The sequence below is a fragment of the Schistocerca cancellata genome, chromosome 1 (assembly GCF_023864275.1).
Source record: "Schistocerca cancellata isolate TAMUIC-IGC-003103 chromosome 1, iqSchCanc2.1, whole genome shotgun sequence".
Classification (NCBI taxonomy): domain Eukaryota; kingdom Metazoa; phylum Arthropoda; class Insecta; order Orthoptera; family Acrididae; genus Schistocerca; species Schistocerca cancellata.
The window spans coordinates 886,617,963-886,639,775 of NC_064626.1; the positions used below are offsets into that span (position 1 = coordinate 886,617,963).

The 21,813-nt window shown below is 43.1% G+C and overlaps 1 protein-coding gene and 1 non-coding gene across 2 annotated transcripts in view; one reads left to right on the forward strand and one right to left on the reverse strand.

Annotated features, from left to right (window-relative positions):
- LOC126190663 (facilitated trehalose transporter Tret1-2 homolog) overlaps nucleotides 1–21,813 on the reverse strand; it is a 306,675-nt gene that overhangs the window by 235,766 nt on the left and 49,096 nt on the right. The gene's annotated exons all lie outside the window — the stretch shown is intronic.
- Trnai-uau (transfer RNA isoleucine (anticodon UAU)) lies at nucleotides 6,924–6,997 on the forward strand. The gene has a single exon. It is a non-coding gene; the product is annotated as a tRNA-Ile (tRNA).

Below are 21,813 nucleotides of genomic sequence, written 5' to 3' on the forward strand. Positions count from 1 at the left end.
TAGGAGGGTCTGGATAATTACTCAGTTTCGCATTCAGTTTCTCCACGAAGTGATACAGCTCAGCGCTTGTTTTGTTTCTCAGGCATAACACGAAGCAGCAAGAAGAAGTGACCAGTTTGGTGTAAGTACCTTCAAAAGTATTAAAGACAATACAGTAAATGAAGCAGTGGATTTCGCATGTGCATTGCCATTTTATGTCCTTCAGATTTAGTGACAGTGACCAGAAATTCACGTAATAACTCCTTCCGAAAGACGATCATGACAGGCCAAAACCACGTGCTTTTTTCGGCGCTCGGTTAAAACCGATTCACTACCAGGCAACAAGGACTTCACGATACCAACACTAATTATTTCCTACCACTTTCCGAAAGCGCACTCCATAGTGAATTGCATCTAATGTATTTTCGCAGTACTGTATGCAAGAAACCGCTGTTCGCTTCTTCCTGATTGCAGCAGCAGGAGACGTATCAACAGTGGATCGACGGGAAATGGAAACGTATTATTTGGTCACGTCAGTCACATTTGTGCCTGTATGTGTAGGATCGCAGACCTCGGGAAGCATTTCAGTAAGACTGTGTGAAAGAGACCCATATTAAATTAGTCCTATGGCGTTCTTTGAATGTTGTGGTGGAACTACTATTCGAAGTAATCACAACTTCAAAACGTTCATTATTACCGTTCATTCGATTTTCCATGACAACTCGTTAAATGCTATACGCATTTCCTGCATTTCAAGAACATCTGTGCTGCTCTCAGTGCAGAAGACTATGCACCTCTGAGGTCGATTCCGTCGCCGGGATCCACCCTGAAAAATCCAAGTAAACTATCCAAGACTTGAGAATGTTTTCATTATGTGAAAGTGGTTTCTGTGGTTGGTGTGGTAGGCGCCTTGAACCGGAACGGCTGCTAGAACTATCGGCCAAGTGGTTCTTGCCGTTTCTTCCAAGAAGCCAGTCCATGCATTCACCAGACTAAATTGTGATTGAACCGTGAATGCGTGATTAGCATTCAGAAGTTAATCCATGTTTAAAGCGTAATCTCTAAAACAAAGCAAACGAAAAAAACAGTAACTTTCTCGGTGGTTGCCCAATAAGGGGCGAGAAAGGTGAACACATGGCGGGCCAGATTAGAAAATGTGCAGTAGGCGTGTTTGCCAACCAAGCTCCTTGATGCTGCCTTCCAGGTCGCACTTGTTACTCTGCAAGTGCATGGCATCTCATTTGTTGGAAACAAACGTCAACTGCGAAGGACACATTCCTGTGAAGCAGTTCGTAACACAAAACACCTTCTTTGTGCCACCAGATGCATATCAATAATAAAATAATTTGTGGATGTATACAGGCCGTCGTTTGAGATAAATGTTGTTTGTTATGGCTTACCCATTATTTTCTCCTTATGAAGTTATCAAACGGTACTTCAAAGCGCCATCAGACTGCACTGATTTAAGTTTACGGTGACATCCTTAAATCTATTACGACAAATGCCAGAGTTAGTCCTTTGAAGCCGCGCGGGATTAGCCGAGCGGTCTTAGGCGCTGCAGTCATGGACTGTGCGGCTGATCCCGGCGGAGGTTCGAGTCCTACCTCGGGCATGGGCGTGTGTGTGTTAGTCCTTAGGATAATTTAGGTTAAGTAGTGTGTAAGCTTAGGGACTGATGACTTTGGCATTTAAGTCCCATAAGATAAAAAAAAGTCCTTTGAAAGAGCACAGACGACTTCTTATCCCACCCTTCACAGTTCGAGATTCTGCTTCGTGTCTAATCTCGTTTTTGACTAGACGTTGTACCGTATTCTCTTTTCTTTCTTTTAACCTCAATCTGACTGTGTCATGTGGGACAAGTTGTGGCACGTGCTCAGCGAGTCTGGGGTTCCAAGACACATGGTATCCTTACTAAAGTGTCTATATAATAGCCATACCGCAACCATAACAGTAGATGGTGAATATTCGGAATTTTTCGACGTGACAAATGGCGTCAGATAAGGCTGCATACTGTCACCTCAGCTCTACAATATCTATGCAGAGTGTGTAATCAGGAAAGCGGTGGATGGCTGGGACGGTGGGATTTCAAATGGCGGCAGGAAAATAAACAATTTACGCTTCGCAGATGATACTACACTCATAGCAGGAAGTGAGGAAGAACTAGGTAATCTGTTGTCATGAGTGAAAGGTATTACTTTAAACCTTGGCTTACAGATAAACATGAAAAAGCCAAACTAATCTTTATAAATCGCCAAGGCATCTATCAAAACCAACTTACAGGATGCTTAAAGAATCTGGAGATAGTGAGTGATTATGTACCGGGTGATCAAAAAGTCAGTATAAATTTGAAAACTTAATAAACCACGGAATAATGTAGATAGAGAGGTGCAAATTGACACACATGCTTGGAATGACATGGGGTTTTATTAGAACCAAAAATAAAACAAAGTATTGCTAGACGCGTGAAAGATCTCTTGCGGGCGTCGTTTGGTGATGATCGTGTGTTCAGCCGCCACTTTCGTCATGCTTGGCCTTCCAGGTCCCCAGACCTCAGTCCGTGCGATTATGGGCTTTGGGGTTGGTTACTTGAAGTCGCAAGTGTATTGTGATCGACCGACAACTCTAGGGATGCTGAAAGACAACATCCGACGCCAATGCCTCACCATAACTCCGGACATGCTTTACAGTGCTGTTCACAACATTATTCCTCGACTACAGCTATTGTTGAGGAATGATGGTGGACATATTGAGCGTTTCCTGTAAGGAACATGATCTTTGCCTTGTCTTACTTTGTTATGCTAATTATTGCTATTCTGATCAGATGAAGCACCATCTGTCGGACATTTTTTGAACGTTTGTATTTTTTTGGTTCTAATAAAACCCCATGTCATTCCAAGCATGTGTGTCAATTTGTATCTCTCTATCTACATTATTCCGTGATTTATTCAGTTTTCAAATTTATACTGACTTTTCGATCACCCGGTATATCTAGGCTCTCTGATCAATTGCACAAGAAAGTGTGATAAAGAGATAAGACGACGAATCATTCTTGTCCGAGCCGCAATGGTCAAACTCACTAAGATGTGGCAAAATCGGGCAATATCCAGCATAACGAAGATGCGCTTGGTAGAAGAATTAGTGTTTCCTGTGTTCTTATACGGATGCGAGACCTGGACCTTGAAAGGTAGTGATAAGAACCGCATTGTTGCCTTCGAGATGTGGTGTTGGCGGAAGAGGCTACGTGCACCATGGACACAAAAAAGAACAAATATTTCAATAATAGAAGAACTTAAAATCACAAGAAGGTTATCTTCTCGTGTCAGCCAAAGATACCTTCAGTTCCTTGGACACATGTTGTTAAGGAAAGGGGATAATTTAGAGAAGACTATCGCGCAGGGAAAAATTGAGGGCAGAAGACCACGAGGGAGAGCAGCAAACAGATGGTTGGATCAAGCGAAGAAAATTACCAGCCTGCCTCTTTACCATCATACTGAGAAAGGCCGAAAATCGCTGTGGATGGAGACATATGCCTGAAGTTTCAACTACGTAAGAATGAATGAGGAAATGAGGTCACGACACTTAGCAATGAGTAAAACGACTAATGATGATGAACCTCAATATGACTGGTGAAGGTAAGTGTTGCTCGAAGGTTAATTTGATCGTCACTCTTGCCAGTTATCGGATACACTGTCATTGACCATAGCATTAATCGCAGAAATGTCCTTCATCAACGCCAGTTTGTCTTCTTGAATGTGGTGATTAATTTATCTCAAAACGATCTTACTTGAAATGATACAACTTGACTTTCTCGATAGCACTTACTCCATACAGGGCACAGGCTTTTCGAATTGCCTCCACTGCATTCACCCTTTTATTAAACACAAACAGAACACACTGTCACTATTGTTAGACTTTACTGCTTTTCACACTCCGTTTTCTAATGCATAAACGACGCTCCCCATAACGTCAAAAATGAAAAATATTCAAGCTGTCATGGCGCGAGCTATACTAAAAACGTAAACGAAATAAGGCCATAATTAAATATGCGTATAGCAACATGCCATACAAAATCGCCAGGGAGCATGCTGAAACATAGTATTACATCATGAATATTTATTCAACTGAGGCAAAATTAATTAATGAGCATCAAGATAATAAATATAACTTTGTTTCCAGATTATTTTGTGAATAAAATTGTCTACATTAATAACTGTCTTTATTTTTTATATGACTTGTTTGTTTCTAGACGATGGTCTTATTCTGATGTGTATCCCAGGTGGCATCCTAAAACGTAAATCGGATTACTCCGGGACCACTACTGATAATACACAACCCATACTCCGTTTCCTTTAACTTGTTCCATGATATCGTCGTCGACGCGATTTCAAGCCCTAATCTTCGTTTTCCCTCTGAAAATTTCTGTCTCTTACTGGAGCAGCATTGGTGACATCACGCATGTAGTCTGGTTGACTTTTGTGATTTGGCCACTGATGTCTTTTACACAGAGGACATTCTACAGTCCACGTCCTAGACAATGGAGAAGTCATCAGGGTTCGCACTGTTATGCGCTATCAAATGGCTCTGAGCACTATGGGACTTAACATCTGAGGTCATCAGTCCCCTAGAACTTAGAACTACTTAAACCTAACTAACCTAAGGACATCACACACATCCATGCCCGAGGCAGAATTCGAACCTGCGACCGTAGGCTATGAAGGAAAATGAAACTAGTTTTTTGCAGTTAGTTGTGCTAACAAAAGACCCAATGAACTACACCGGTCGCAAAAATAATACTTGTCAGAAGTAAAATACAGTTCATGTTGTGAACAAAATATAAACGATCTACCTCACAGGATAGTCGGTAAAATCAATACGTGGCTTTTGGAGAACAGATTAATGCCTAACTGTAAGAAAACGCAATGTGTACACTTTCTCACACAGAACTTTGGCAAAAGTGAAATATTTCACGGTCCAGCCACATAATTTGAACATCGCCCATGTTCGACGTCAGCGTGCAGTAACGATTCACAGACAGCATGTGGCAGCACTAGCAGTGGAGGGTATATAACGCGTTTTAGGGGGACGCAGAAAACAGTGCAGTCGTAGTAAATCGGAAACGGAGCGATATATCTAACGTCCAAAAGGGCATAATCACTGGCTTTCGGGCCAAGTGTGGAAGCATATTCGAAACGGCTATGTCTGTGAACTGTTAACGTGTCGGTGTGGTTAATGTATAAAGTGCCTGGCAAAATGGTGCTATCCAAACCCGACGCTGTGGCCACTGTTGTGCACCACGGGCCACAGATGACAGGTTTGAACGACGGTTGCGGAGATGTTGCGGCGCAGCACATTACTTTTTTAATGCCCTGTCAGTATCCAGCAATGTTCATTTGTCTAGCTAAAAGCTGTAGTAGAAAATACTAGACCACTACTGTCTATTGCAGGTCGCAACATACATAGAATTGTCCGGTAAACGGGATGTGGCTAGCTACTGAAATAAAAGTTTTTAACTTGGCAATGTAAATTTTCAGGTGTATTTTTATGATAAAGATCACAGTTAATACTGCCAAGTCCGTACTAAGTGGCAACGCAATGTAAAGTTCACACGCACACCACAATCACACACGTATCAAGTTTATGGTATTTACACCCGTTGCCGAAGTTAATAGAGTTCACCGGATCGTTTAGTTATGAAAATGCACGCTCAAATGTTGTGCACTCTGCTCTACCCGTAATACCTGTTCCAGTCTTAGATCGCACAACACGCCACACGGTTTTAACTAACAGTCAAAGGCAATAATTTTGATATTCCGTCCGAAATTCCACACGACTTCCACTATACCGTTCACTTAAATACATTTTGTACTACTTCACGAACTCGTAATTAGCATTTTTCCGCGATTTTACAGTACTTTCGTCGGAGCTGCTTTCAATGAGATGTTACTAGTTCGAACCCTCAGCCCCGACTTCCCTAGATCACGCCAAAGGCTTTGTTCCCAGCATAGATTGGCGCGAGCCTGCATTTTTCTGATTGGCTGATATCACAAACAGCAAATCAGGTTGAAGTATTATCCCGCGCTAACCCGCGCTTTAGTCCAATGACCAATCATAATACAACATTTCTTTCTATGGCAATCGCTAAATAAATAAATTTAGAAAAGTATCAAATATAAAATTACTCCTTCTGAAATTACCGATTAATTTGTGTTCTACTCGCGATTTATTAGTACCATAAACTGATTGCACATTTAATTATAGTAAATCCCCTGTTTAGTTTAACTGGTACTTCGTGAATAAACAAAACAATTTTCATTTACTTCTGTTCTTCTTCACTCAAACAACACTCACACTGCTAATTACTACACATATAAAACAATTATAATTATGCAAATACATGAAAGAATAATCAAACATAACTTTACAACATTGTTTTGACTGTGACTGCTAGCACTGTCCGTCAACTGCTGACCTCTGCCGCCTACTAGTACAACTACGTACAGCTCTGTAACTCAGCTCCATGTCAGCTGGTGACATCTGTCGATGACTCAGGCCTATAACGATATCGTCCTAAAAAGTGACAGGAGCGATGCGAAGGCGCTACGCCTGAATGTGGGCAACTGTTGAGCTACTGACTGCCCAGAGGAACCAAGGGGCTACCAACAGTGGCTCCTCAACGACCGTTCAACGAACCTTGCTGCATATGGGGCTATGCAGAAATTCCTGGTTCATGCAACCATGCTGACTGTTATATGAAGATGGTATCTGTTCTTTCGGACATGCACTCACATTGCCGGAACTCTTACGGGAGTCGGTAGATTGACTGCTGCGAGTAATGAGTATAGTGGGCGGGGGCACTACACATGTAGTGTGTGGACAGTAAGTTGGAAGCGTGGGTCTCACGGGGAGCGTGCTAAGATAAGTCCCTGTAGTCGCATATCTTCTGGACTTCGATGGCTCAGTCGGATAGAGCGTCTGCCATATAAGCCGGAGAGCCCGGGTTCGAGTCCCGGTCGGGGCACACATTTTCAACTCTCTCCGTTGATGTTTAACAACGCCTGTAAGCAGCTAATGTCTGGATTTCATTGCAATTTCATACTGACTGCTGTACGTCGGCGACGGAGGCTGGAATTTTCACGCCAGTACCACAACTGGACGTTCACTGAGTGGCGACAGGTGGTCTTTTCAGATGACTCGCGTTTTATGCTCCATCGGACAGATGGCCGTTGACGTGTACGGCCCTGCAACCATCGTCGTAAGGGCCCAGGACGAAGGAGGGAGCGTTATGGTCTGAGGAATGTTCTTGTCGCATTCCCGAGGGACCTCTTCATTCCGGAAGGCACAATGGATCAAAGCAGGTAGCTTCTGTCCTTAGGCACCATGTCGCACCTACATGCATTTTTTCCCCGCCACGATGGCATCTACCAGCAAGAGAATGCAGCATGTCACACAGCTCGCAGAATACGTACTTGTTTCAAAGAGCATCAGGATGAATCTACCGTATTCCCTTGTTCACTAAACTCCCCGGATTTAAACCCAATAGGGACTCTGCGAGACCACCTCTATCGGGCTATTCGCGCCATGGATCCTCAACTGACAAACCTAGAGGAGCTGGCCGCGGTGCTGGAGTCGAAAAGGCTCCGCATCGGCGTCGGTACCTTCCATAACCTCATTCCATAACCTCACTGCATCTCTTGCTGCACGTCACGCTTTTGACAAGTGATCACATTAATGTGACTGGACAACGTATTTTCCACGGTAATCAGTCAGATAAATCGATCACTATAGTTTTCTTTGGTCTGAGGGAAGATGGAAAGCTTTCTTGGAAGTCCCATACTCAAGATTTTGGGGTTCTGACAATAAAACGCAAAGGTTTGTTCACATTGCATAGTTTCACTTTGTTATCTCCTAGCCGGTCGCGGTGGCCGTGCGGTTCTAGGCGCTTCAGTCCGGAACCGCGAGACTGCTACGGTCGCAGGTTCGAATCCTGCCTCGAGCATGGATGTGTGCGATGTCCTTAGGTTAGTTAGGTTTAAGTAGCTCCAAGTTCTAGGGGACTGATGACCTCCGATGTTAAGTCCCATAGTGCTCAGAGCCATTTGAACCATTTGTTATCTCCTACGGTACTACAATTTGAGGCACCTACGTGCACCCAGTAATAATGTGCTTGGCCCATAAAAGGGCTATCAGGCAAACATGCAATGTCAGCTCTCAAACTTCGTGATACTGGCAATACTGACTCACAAAGAAGAAATTCCATTGTTCATATGGTAAGAACTAGATGGGAGAAGATTTGGACTTGGATAACACTTTACTAAGCACTGTACAGAGTTAAGCAGGCTTCGTTTCCAGTAGACTTCCAGCGCAACTGAAAACACTGAGTGATAATCCGCAAGTCTTTAAATCCATGTTGGAAGGTTTCCTTGTAGCACACTCCTTGTATTCTGTGACGGTGTTCCTCGGAGTAGCTGAGAGCTTTTACCAGTAATGTGTTAAGTATTCGTATACTGTCCCACATTTTTCCTTATTTTATCAGTTCTTTAGTTTCTTTTGCTTATAAATTTTCTACTCAGCAATAATTATGTAACCTTTGTATTGACTAGTGCCGTGACCGAGTAGCTTTGGCATGCAAGTCCCACGGAATCTGATGACTAGATAAATAAGATAAAAATACACTGAGGTGACAGAAGGGCATTGGATACCTGCTAATATCGTGTTGAACCTCCTTTTGCCTGGCGTAGTGCAGCAACTCGCCGTGACTTGGACTCAACAAGTCGTTGGAAATTTCCTTCAGAAATACTGAGCCATGCTGCCTCTACAGCTGTCCATAATTGCGGAAGTGTTGCCGGTGTAGGATTTGGTGCACGAACTGACTTCTCCATTATGTCCCATAAGTGTTCGATGGGATTCATTTCGGACGACATGGGTAGCCAAATCATTTGCTCGAATTGTGCAGAATGTTCTTCAAACCAATCGCGAACAACTGTGGCCCAGTGACGTGGTGCACTGTCATCCACAAAAATTCCATCGCTGTTTGCGAACACGAAGTTCGTAAATGGCTGCAAATGGTCTCCAAGTAGCCGAACACAACCATTTCCAGACATTGTAAACACTGCCCACAATGCTATGAAGCCACCAACAGCTTACAAAGTGCTTTCTTGACAACTTGGGTCCATGTTTTCGTGGAGTCTGCGCCACAATCTTACTCTACCATCAGCCCTTACCAGCTGAAATCGGGATTCATCTGACTAGGCCACGGACGGAAAGGGTCCAACCGATATAGTCAGGAGCCCAGGAGAAGCACTACAGGCGATTTTGTTCTGTTAACAATGGCACTAGCGTTGATCGTCTGCAGCCATAACCCATTAACGCCAAATTTCGCCGCACTGTCATAACGGATACGTTCGTCGAACGTCCCACATTGACTTCTGCGGTTATGTCACGCAGTGTTGCTTATGTGTTAGCACTGACAACTCTACGCAAACGCTGGTGCTCTCGGTCGTTAAGTGAACGCCGTCGGCCACCGCTTTGTCCGAAGTGAGAGGTAATGCCTGAAATTTGGATCTCGGAATATTGAATTCCCTAACGATTTCCGAAATGGGATATCTCATTCGTCCAGCTCCAACTACCATTTCACGCTTAAAGTCTACTAATGCCCGTCGTGGACACATTCTCACACGAATCACGTGACTGCTCCGCCAATACATTGCCCTTTTATACCTTGTGTACGCTGTACTAAAGCCATTTGTATATATGCGTATCTCTATCCCATGACTTTTGTCACCTCAGTGCAGTAGTACCGCGTATTCCCGCGTCCAGCGCCGACCTATGCCGGTATGTGTGTCAGTGCGCGCGGTTCGTCAGCGGCGGAAGCGGACGGCACGCGCCGCGACGCTCCGTTTGACGGAGGCGGCGAGCATCTTCCGCTCTGTGGCGGCGCATGCGCACACCACACGCCGGCCTTGACCCCGATGAGCCGTCGGCGCTGCCCGTGACACACTGTAAACGCAGACCCGCTCTCCGACCTCCCCCAACGCAAGTGGAGGATTTTCCTCTGCCTCCTAGGTTACAAGGACTAATTTTCTTGCAGGCCTACTGCTTCCTCAGATTTTGTTAACTCTCTGTCTTTGCTGAAGTTAGAAATTGAAGGGCATCTGACGTGTTTTGAATGCCTCTGCCTTCTCTAGTGTGCCGAAGACACCGCCTTTCTAGCCCAACTCCCCAGAAATCCCAAAAAGCCTATTTCATCCAGTTTGCCTCTTGGTGAACCAGTCTCAAAATTAACCCTTTCCAGATGCTGACAATGACTTCTAGGATGAACCCCCTTAAGCTACCACTCATATGACTTTTACCTCATCATTTATAGCCGTTCTATCAGGTTAAGTAAAACACTAAAATACCACGGATTACCCCTTGACCGTATACTAACATGGAGACCATCTAATAAAAAATCCGCAATAGAGTAAAACTGCCAACTAACCGAACATAGGAATTGCATCCCTACACCATATTCCGCACCTAAAACGGGCTTAATCCTACAATTTCTCTCTCATACCGTTGTAGCCTGGTTTCCAGTATACTAAATTCTACCACATCATCCAAATCTTGAATGCCGTGCACTCTGCGATGCCATTTCCCAGAATTATTCCGTATGTTTTATTTTCTCAACCCTACTAATTTCCCTTCATCTTCGGATATCCTACACTTCCTCCAGACTAGACACCAACTACCCTCCATTGCTTAGGTCATTTTGTAAGTAGGTTGTTTAGGTTTTTATGTTGGTAACGCCACGTAGCGATCTGTATGAAAATCAGTGACTGTGCTGTGTGCAGTCTGTGGCTGGTTGGACTCATTGTTGCAATATTCGCTTGTGTAGTGTTGGGCAGTCGGATGTGAACAGCACGTAGCGTTGGGCAGTTGGAGGTGAGCCGCCAGCAGTAGTGAATGTAGAGAGAGAGATGCCAGAGTTTTGAGAGATTGCTGTAAGCGGACGAACTGGAGTTATGTCCGCCAGAAAAAGGAAATCTGTAAAGATGGAGGTCATGAATTGACATATATATATATATATATATATATATATATATATATATATATATATATATATATATATATATATATATACACACACATTGCTTGTTCTCTATCAAAATCTTACATTTGCTAACTATGCCTATCAGTAGTTAGTGCCTTCAGTAGTTAGAATCTTTTATTTAGCTGGCAGTATTGGCGCTCGCTGTATTGCAGTAGTTCGAGTAACGAAGATTTTGTGCGGTAAGTGATTCCTGAAAGGTATAGGTTATTGTTAGTCAGGGCCATTCTTTTGTGGGGATTATTGAAAGTCAGACTGCGTGCGCTAAAAATATTGATGTCAGTTTAGTGATGGTCAGAATAAGTAAACAGAGAAACGTCTGAGTACGTTCAGTTTTGCTCAGCTGTTTGAAACACAAATAACGTAAGAAGTTTTGCAGCACTGTCATTCATAATTTTTTCAAAGGGGACGTTTCAATTTGTAACCACTGTACTCTGCCCCGCTAGTACCAGCAGATCACTTCAAACATACTGCTCCACACTCTCCGCATACCACCCCAACGAAACTTTAACCGGCTCCCAATTCCTAACCATGAATTACTTATGGCTATAATTGAAAATTTGTTCTCTTCTCCATATCAGTGCTTTTCTCCCCCCCCCCCCCCACACACACAAACGCACCTTTCCCATTTTTCTGCCTCCATTTCCAAATGCTTGGTTCGGTGTCCTCCACCCCTACTCTTCCACCCCACATCCTTTTCAAACTGCTCTTCCTCCAACAATTCTCACCACTTACTACTCATTTTCTGTAAACTGCCAGCCGCTGTGGTCGAGCGGTTCTTGGCGCTTCAGTCCGGAACCACGCGGCTGCTACAGACGCAGGTTCGAATCCTGCCTCGGGCATGCGTGTGTGTGATGTCCTTAGGTTGGTTAGGTTCAAGTAGTTCTAAGTTTAGGGGACTGATGACCTCAGATATTAAATCCCATAGTGCTTAGAGCCATTTGAATCATTTTTTTCTGTAAACTTAAGTAAAGTAAAGTGAAATATTCTTTTGTTATAAAGACTTTCACCGACAGACTACTTGTAAAACGGACAATAGGCTTTTACTGAAAATCTTCAACCAAAAACTATTTTACAACTTTGAAAACATGTCCATATTTAACATTTCAAAATTATTTAGAGATTATGTTCGTACATTTTATTTGTGCTCTCACCTGAAGAATGGTAATGAACTGTTACCAGCCCAGAATTAAATGCCTGCTATCCGGAACAAAAAAATAAAATTTGGCATAGTAATAACTTTTTATGCAAGTGAAGTAGGAGTTTGTTTGTTTTTCTGTCATTGAGAGAGATTAATAAAATTTATGTTGCCTGTATTAGCTACTCGTGGAGTATGACGGATGGAAACCGATTAGGGAATTATCATCAGACAGTCTGTACAACAAAAAGTCAAATGTATACTCTCAAGCGAAAATTTTGATTTTGTGCCATACAACAGATTATGTGCTGTGAGGCAACATTACAGATTTATCGCTAAATTACTTATAGAAATTCCGTAACAAAGAATTAAATCAGAGAATTTGCAAATGCATACAATTAGTGGTTGCTTACATACTGCACAAATACTGCGGGATAAAAAAACAATGACTGTATTCAGTGGCATCAGCGTATAATACGTGCATACTGAGGGGTTGTAGGGTTGATGATTAATTTGTCGCGCTCGGCGGGCATCAGAAGGCGCTCAGGAGACCTGTCTCTGCACCCTCTGTCGTGCCTTGTAGGCAGTAACTGTGCTCAGTGCAGAGGTTAATAGTGATTGCAACATTCGTTCTAGGGTACAACCATTCCCCAGCGACCAGTGTGTACTCCTGTAGAACAGCATTTGAACGGGGTCGCATTGTGGGATAACGGGAAGGCTCAAATGGCTCTGAGCACTATGGGACTTAACATCGGAGATCATCAGTCCCCTAGAACTTAGAACTACTTAAACCTAACTAACCTAAGGACATCACACACATCCATGCCCGAGGCGGGATTCGAACCTGCGACCGTAGCGGTCGCGCGGTTCCAGACGGAAGCGCCTAGAACCGCTCGGCGACTCCGGCCGGCTGATTACGGGAAGCTGGATGGGCTTTTCGAAGGACTGCTTTCCATGCTGGGTGCAACATATCGGTGGTGGGTCCTTACTTTCAATGGCGGCTTGTGGAACACCCCCCACCTGTAGACCAGGATCTGGACATCCGTGTAATACAGACGCATCTAAGTATCGATGTATTGTGCTAGCAGTGCTGGCCGGCTGAGTGTCGTCCAGGGACGCCATCTGGGCGCCTATTACACAGCTGTGTCATCAAGAACCATTAAGAACATTCTGCCTGCAGTGGAATTGAGATCCCTTGCGCCTCTGGCCAGGTTACCACTGACACCCCGATACCCTCACCCTCTGGTGACGTGAAACAGTTGAGTGGAGGGTGGAATGGCACTCTGTCGTCCTCATTGATTAGAGTCTCTTGTGTCAATATATAGTGACGGACGTACACGTGCATGGAGTAGACCTGGTGAGCTGCCTATTCTAGAGTGCATTAGCCACGATGCTCATGTTCTATCCCAGGCTTCATGATGTTGGGGTCCTCCTCTCGTGGTCACATTCGGTGTTTCTGCAGGATATGGTAACCAGTGCCCGCTACACTGCACAGGCATCCCTGTGCCACTGCCATTTCTTCAACTGAAGGTGTTGTGCTTTTTCATCAGGAAAATGCACGTCCACTCACAGCTACTGCCGGCAGAAGTGGCCGTGCGGTTCTGGGCGCTGCAGTCTGGAACCGCGAGACCGCTACGGTCGCAGGTTCCAATCCTGCTTCGGGCATGAATGTGTGTAATGTCCTTAGGTTAGTTAGGTTTAACTAGTTCTAAGTTCTAGGTGACTAATGACCTCAGAAGTTGAGTTCCATAGTGCTCAGAGCCATTTGAACCATCATAGCCATTGCGACGCAATGTGCTCTTCGTGGTGTACAACAATTGCAATGGCCAGAAAGATCGCCAGATCTCTCGCCAGTTGGACACATATGAGAGATGATGAAGTGGGAGCTTACATGTTCTGCAGAGCTTGCAAGAACTTTTGGCAAATTGCAAAAAAAGTCGCAAGTTGCTTGGAACAGTCTATTGCCGGATGCCACTCAGCTGATCAGATGATCGTTTGCATGCGACAATACACTCCTCCGTTGCCGCCAGAGTGGGTTCTCTGTGTAATGATGCGACTGTTTGGACATTTGTTACTGTGACATGTGTTTATTTATTTTGTATATTTTATATAAGTACAACAATATGTAAACGAAATGTATAAAACAAAACAATGTGTAACTAGTGAATGTGTAAAAAACAAGCAATAGCACAAAAGGATAAAGTACAAACACTCAAGACAAAATAACTACACGTTAAAAGCTTGGCAAGCCTGACTAGAAACTCATTCATATATTTAAAGCTCGATATCTATATTGCACAGCCAATCCAAAGCAGAGGGTTTCACATATATAACCTCAGAGACAGGTCCGGCGTATCTTCTTAAGTGGCATTCCTCAATAATATGGCGGACGTTCTGTTCTGGTGCTCCACAGTCACAGGCTGGTGAGTCGCATAGACCCCACTTGCACTTATATGCATTGCACCTTGCATGGCCCGTTCTGATTCGGTTTAATTTAGTCGAGGTATATTTCTTCAGGTCAAAGCCCGGTAATTCCAGAGTAGGCTCTTGGATACCTTGTTTATTAATTACAGAATCATTCCAAAAGTGCCGCCATTGCTCCTTGATGTCAGGTTGGTGTTCTTGTGTATTAACCCATATAGGCTTCCGTGACTTCAAGCGGGTCGATGGTATTTCGTTCAAAACATCATGGATTGGTAGATTCTGTGGGCAATCTGAGTCATGAATTTTTAACCACTCTCTTGCTGCTGATTCTTGTCTTCTCAATTGTGGAGGTTGGATATTGCTTAGAGTATGGATTTAATAGTATCCGTTATTATCCTCATACACTCGTTCAACTGGACGTCGATTTTCTTAGTACGAGTGCTCGAATGCCAGACAGCAGAGCAATATTTGGCAACAGGATATACCAGGGCTATTGCGGCAGTAGGTAAGGTCGATGCTTGTGATGTGTGTGTTTCATTCCGTCAGAATTTACGAGGAGAGTTCAAAAAGTAATGAAGCCCATTTTTTCTCCGCCAATTCCTGTTGATAAAATGCGGATTTTTTTGTGGGACGTCGTGGAATATTCCCGCTCCAACCTCTATAGTGTCACGAAGTTTCGTTGGGTGGCGGTGCAGTGCGTAGTCTTCAAAACGGCTTCTGTAGCGTAGGGTGCGTTCCAGGCAGAGAGCTGTCGTTGAGTTTCTTTCTGTGGAAAACCAGAAGATCGCGCTTACAGAATGTCTACGGAGCCCTGGCAGTGAATAAAGCACGGGGGGTCTTTGGGCGAGCCCTCTATCATCACCGCAACAAGGTCACGCAGAACTGTCCTATCTCCATCGGGACGGCCTGCCGCACACAGCTGTGACTCCTGCAATGTTGGAACGTGCGGACACTCTCATTCGAGGTGATCGACTTATCACAGTAAAACACCTCGCTGCTCACCTGGACCTCTATGTTGGTAGTGCTGACACACCTGTCGACCAGTCGGTGTGCTCATAGCTGTGTCCCCGTTGGGTTCCTCGCCTCCTAACAGAAGGCCATAAAGAGCAACGAAGGACCATCTCTGCGGAATTGCTTGCGCGTTACGAGGCTAATTTTTATTGTAAAAAGACCGTACTCATCCTATAAGCACTCATTTACTGTCAGAAATAAACTTTCTGTCGTAATTTGGAATTCAGTTAATAGAGCAGTTGTAACAACATTGCAAAACACAGTAAAATAACATAGCAAATAACTTCTCATTTTTTGTTTTGCAGTTTGTCCCTATCTTGCAGCATGCGTCCATTGTTGTTGTTGCGGTCTTCAGTCCTGAGACTGGTTTGATGCAGCTCTCCATGCTACTCTATCCTGTGCAAGCTTCATCTCCCAGTACTTACTGCAACCTACATCCTTCTGAATCTGCTTAGTGTATTCATCTCTTGGTCTCCCTCTATGATTTTTACCCTCCACGCTGCCCTCCAATGCTAAATTTGTGATCCCTTGATGCCTCAGAACATGTCCTACTAACCGGTCCCTTCTTCTTGTCAAGTTGTGCCACAAACTCCTCTTCTCCCCAATTCTAGTCAATACCTCCTCATTAGTTATGTGATCTACCCATCTAATCTTCAGCATTCTTCTGTAGCACCACATTTCGAAAGCTTCTATTCAATTCTTGTCTAAACTATTTATCGTCCACGTTTCACTTCCATACAGTGCTACACTCCATAAAATACTTTCAGAAACGACTTCCTGACACTTAAATCGATAGTCGATGTTAACAAATTTCTCTTCTTCAGAAACGCTTTCCTTGCCATTGCCAGTCTACATTTGATATCCTCTCTACTTCGACCATCATCAGATATTTTGCTCCCCAAATAGCAAAACTCCTTTACTACTTTAAGTGTCTCATTTCCTAATCTAATTCCCTCAGCATCACCCGATTTAATTCGACTACATTCCATTATCCTCGTTTTGCTTTTGTTGATGTTCATCTTATATCCTTTCAAGACACTGTCCATTCCGTTCAACTGCTGTTCCAAGTCCTTCGCTGTCTCTGACAGAATTACAATGTCATCGGCGAACCTCAAAGTTTTTATTTCTTCTCCATGGATTTTAATACCTACTCCGAATTTTTCTTTTGTTTCCTTTACTGCTTGCTCAATATACAGATTGAATAACATCGGGGAGAGGCTACAACCCTGCCTTACTCCTTTCCCAACTACTGCTTCCCTTATGCGTCCATTAAGAACATTAATAAATATAAATCGTTAACAACATATATCTCTTTTTGAAAAGCCATGTAGTCTGTTTCCTACGAACTGTAACAATTGCTGATTCGTATTTACCACGTTCAACAACAGGATCTTGGGATCCGAAATACATGAATATATAGCCACGAACACGACAATAAATAGAAACGAAAGTAAGTAGGTGAGAAGTGCAGCAACTTATCGTTTTCGCTACAGTGAGTGACTCTGCTTCCCCTTCAGATATGGTGGGAATGCAGGCGCACAGGCTAAGTCCGATAGCTGGAGTGTCGTTTCTTATCGTCGCAACTACTCAGGGTAATTCGCCAACGGCTCGGTGTAAACGTTTACTGTCGTCGTCGGTTATTTCCACAGGTACACAGCAAAGGAACTGAGATATTCGTCTAGCACTGACTTTGTCTCCTAAACAGACTCTATGCTAACAGCAAGCTTTTCATGCTCGCAACTTTCATGATTTTCATTACTAGTGTTTAGCAACGGTGAGAGAAGATGTACAAACGTGAAATGCCTCAACATTATCCCTTGCAAACCCGTCCGAAGTGCCTCACGGAGTTAGCCGATGTGAAACTGTGAGCGATCCGACGTCGTATGAGAACTTTAAGCTCGGCAGCACCAGTCTATGTGTTGACACATGTTTATACCCCCTTCCGTGATTCCATTCCTGACTCACTCATAACACAAACACAGCGTTATACCGCACAGGTAGGGGAAAGGAAGCGGTAAACCTCCTTCACTAGGACTTTGACCATTGCCTAAGTGTGGGATTATCTCTGAGAGTCCTCGACACGGCTGCTTCAGTGTCCAAACAACTCGTGCCGAACCTGTCGTTGCCAGCTAGTCCGTATCAGACTCTTTTAATTATATTACTAATGTATGACTTCCCATAGCATTGCCTATTGCGTGCGTCCTGGGCAACAAAGTCTAAATCCGCTTCCTGTAAACTATTAAGCTTACAGTCATTTCACGAAAACTTACTTCCAGTGATAGCAAGCGCCAGTGTCATCAAATGTCCTTACATGTTTATACTAAATTGCAAAATATATTATTTTTCACTTGCGATAAAAACGTAATGTTACGCGAGGAATCCACATATTGAGAACAGAGCCTTCTAAATCACACTACGCCGTACAAAATATAAAATCCAGGAAGATAAAATCATGTTCAGAAAGTGCATTATTTAAGAAAGTAATTGCTATAAGCGACTACAAAGTAGGAAGGAACAACTGTTAACAAAGAGCGCTAACAACTGGGTACAAACAAGATAAAATCAAGATTAGGAAAAGAACGTTACAACATGGGTTATTAAAGAGTTTTGCACGTCTTGTTTAGCAGTTACATGTGTTTTTCGAAAGAGGTGTTTTATGTAACCTCTGCTGCCCTTTAATGTCCATTTAGAAAAATAAATATTGAAATATAAGCAGCTCACTAGTCATTATGCCTAAGTTCGGGTTCGGAGCTCGTTTTTTTCGATTCGTACTATCGCATTTTGCAATACTGTCCTAAGCCGATTTGTGTGTTTTCTTTCCGTTTTTGATGCGTACAGCAAGAACTTGAATAAAACCTGACAGCAATTCCTCCATCAGAAGCCACAACTGTTTCACCAAACATACTGACAGTCGACCAATGAGAGTGGACATCCCTTAAGCTCTAATTTCTGTTTTGCGGTCTATGGCAGCTGAACACGTTGCTCTGATTTTGCGCACTATTACTTTACCCACGATTTTTTTTTTTTTTGTATTTTTTTTTTTTTGCTTAGTCTATTCATCATTTAATTTTACTTAACTGTGAGACCTTTATTATCCTCCAAATAATTTCAACCTTCAATCTTGTTCACAGTTAAATATTAACTGGGTCTAACAAGTAATATTTTACCAATTTTAACTTTGTGTGAACTTTCAATATTACAAGAACGTAAAAAGTTTTCCCAATCTTCTCCTTTCGGTAAAATTTTATTTACGGCAGCGGCGGCTTAGTGGGGTGATTTTGGCAACGACCGGCCTTGAAGTAAATAATTAATGCTGTTCCTATGGTTGACAGGTTCTTGTATGTGCCCTTGTCCGTTCAGTAAATCAGTTATTCTTGTAAAGCGAACATTTTACAACGAAACGAGACTTAATTCCCAGCTTTCAACGGTCGTTGTCAATATCAGCACACAACGCGCGCCGCTTCAGTAAATAAAATTTAACGCCGATGTCTCTAAAGAAACTGCAACAATTAAAAAATCGCTTACCTTGTTTCGTTTTCTCGACGAATTACAGTAAAACTGCCACCAGCTGCTGTTGTAAATATTCCCACTTCCATGATATGCTTCGCACAACTTTGTTTTCAACAGCAGAAGGAGTTCCCAACCGTTGATACACCTATGAGTTAAAATTCATACAACGTTCGAAGTAGAGACAAAATATAGCCGAACAAACAATGAGAACATTTTCCATATTGAGTTTATCATTGACCAAATTAACTTACATCACTTTCTTTAGGAAATAGTAAACGAGTTTCACTACTTGTAACAAGATATCTAATGCTGAAGTAATTAACCTATCTAATATGTATTTTGATCCACCCAGCGCTTTCCAAAGACCACAGGGAGAACTTATTCCAGTACACCGTCTCTGCGTAGGCGGTGAACGGCAGTTTTATCTATGGATGTGACTCAGAGCTGCTAAATTTCCTTAAATTTTGTTCCGAACTAGCTACAGAACTGGCGAAAGTTGCTCATTTTATGTCACACTATCTATAGTTCTGAATAAAACGACGGTGAACGGCAGTTTTATCTATGGATGTGACTCAGAGCTGCTAAATTTCCTTAAATTTTGTTCCGAACTAGCTACAGAACTGGCGAAAGTTGCTCATTTTATGTCACACTATCTATAGTTCTGAATAAAACGACACACAGCATCCCGTCTGTCAAAGATTGTGTTGAATGTCTTTGCAACTTTGTAATTTTTTGTTATATCTCTGTAAAACAATTGCAGAGAAATGATTTATATGAATTATAAGTATTATTACGGTTATTACTATCTATTTTGCTGTAGCGCCGCCTCATTATGCCACTGTCTCACAATAGAATTCACAATTCAAACATAACAGGATAAAGACAAACCATATTTTTCCGTTAGGAGAAATGAATAACAAATGTCTTATAGTTTATTTGGCATATTTTCATTGTTTTGAATATTTTATTTAAAAGTCTTTGTTACGTGATCGTATGGTTCTTGTGAATGACAATGCATCTTGTGAATAAAATAAATAAAATTGGTGAAATTATCAAGCTTCCGATACATAAGGAGGAACATATTAGTGTTCGATGAAAGTGAGTTGTATCAGTTACGCCCACCTTATAATGTAGCGGATGAGGTTTACTCTCAAAACTTTACAACAGCTATTTTTATAAGTTACGACCCCGGTTACTATCCGCAGTCATTCGACATAATCTGTCAATGGTATCACAAATCAGCCATTTTACTTATGCTCCCAGTGTGAATGGAACAGGAACGACAAGAAACGCTCTTTCACCGCGTCTTTGAACAAATGTGCCCATAGAGAGCTGCAGATGTGTGCCCTGACTTCAATTCCTTTGAAACACTGTAACCAGTCATATTTAAAGATATCTTCCCAATAACTATCAGGTATAAAAAGGACACCGTCCACGATCAGGCTCGTGGATCTACCAATTAGGTCAGCGCTTCTTAAACTGTAGGCCTATTCCACGAAACATTTGCGTTCCGCGGAGATTGCACAATGGTTCCGCGAAACACACGTGCCTTTCTTATAACATTCAAGAAAGTTACTTGAAAAATAATAAATATTAACTCCTCTATGAAATAAAAAAGTAGATAATTATGCATCTCTTTCAATTACCAAATTGGATAGTCGGTCAGGCATCGCCAGCAGATAAGGCTGCGTTTATCCGAGACCACACGGCAGTCTTGCAGACAACAGCCGACAATGAGAGAATGACTGCTCAAGGCGTGATTGTAGCTGGCCATACAAACTTCCATCGTCATCCGTCTCACAGTGCACCTGAATCCACGTCAGCACATACCACTGCTTACCACTAGAACGGCGCGAGTATATGATCTCATGGAAAAAAATCGCAACACCTAGGAGGAATTGTGCGACATAAACGAAAGTTAGTATGTGTGCTTTTACATCTGAAAGATGATGTCTATTCAACTTTCGTGCGAGTCACATAAGAGCTGGATAAAAATCGGGTTTGCATTAATATACACTGTAGCGGTCGTGAGCGTTAGTTACCTTTGAGATCGGACGTGGTGAGTTAATGTCAGTCACTTAATAAGGCTGCAAGGAGCTCGATGTTCCTTCTGCGTTATGACGGAAAGACTTGGCTAGAATGTAGCGCCGGCCGGAGTGGCCGAGCGGTTCTAGGCGCTACAGTATGGAACCGCGCGACCGCTACGGTCGCAGGTTCGAATCCTGCTTCGGGCATGGATGTGTGTGATGCCCTTAGGTTAGTAAGATTTAAGTAGTTCTAAGTTCTAGGGGACTGATGACCTCAGAAGTTAAGTTCCATAGCGCTCAGAGCCATTTGAATCATTTGGAATGTAGCCACTGTACATGACTGCTGGCAGTGGTGGTCACAGTAACGTACGGTCGCAAGATGACCGGGCTACAGACGGCCACGTGGCAGTACCGAGAGGGAACACCATCATGTTCGGCGTACAAAATGGTTCAAATGGCTCCGAGCACTATGGGACTTTACTTCTGAGGTCATCAGTCCCCTAGAACTTAGAACTACTTAAACCTAACTAACCTAAGGACATCACACACACCCATGCCCGAGGCAGGATTCGAACCTGCGACCGTAGCGGTCGCGCGGTTCCAGACTGTAGCGCCTAGAACCGCTCGGCCACCCCGGC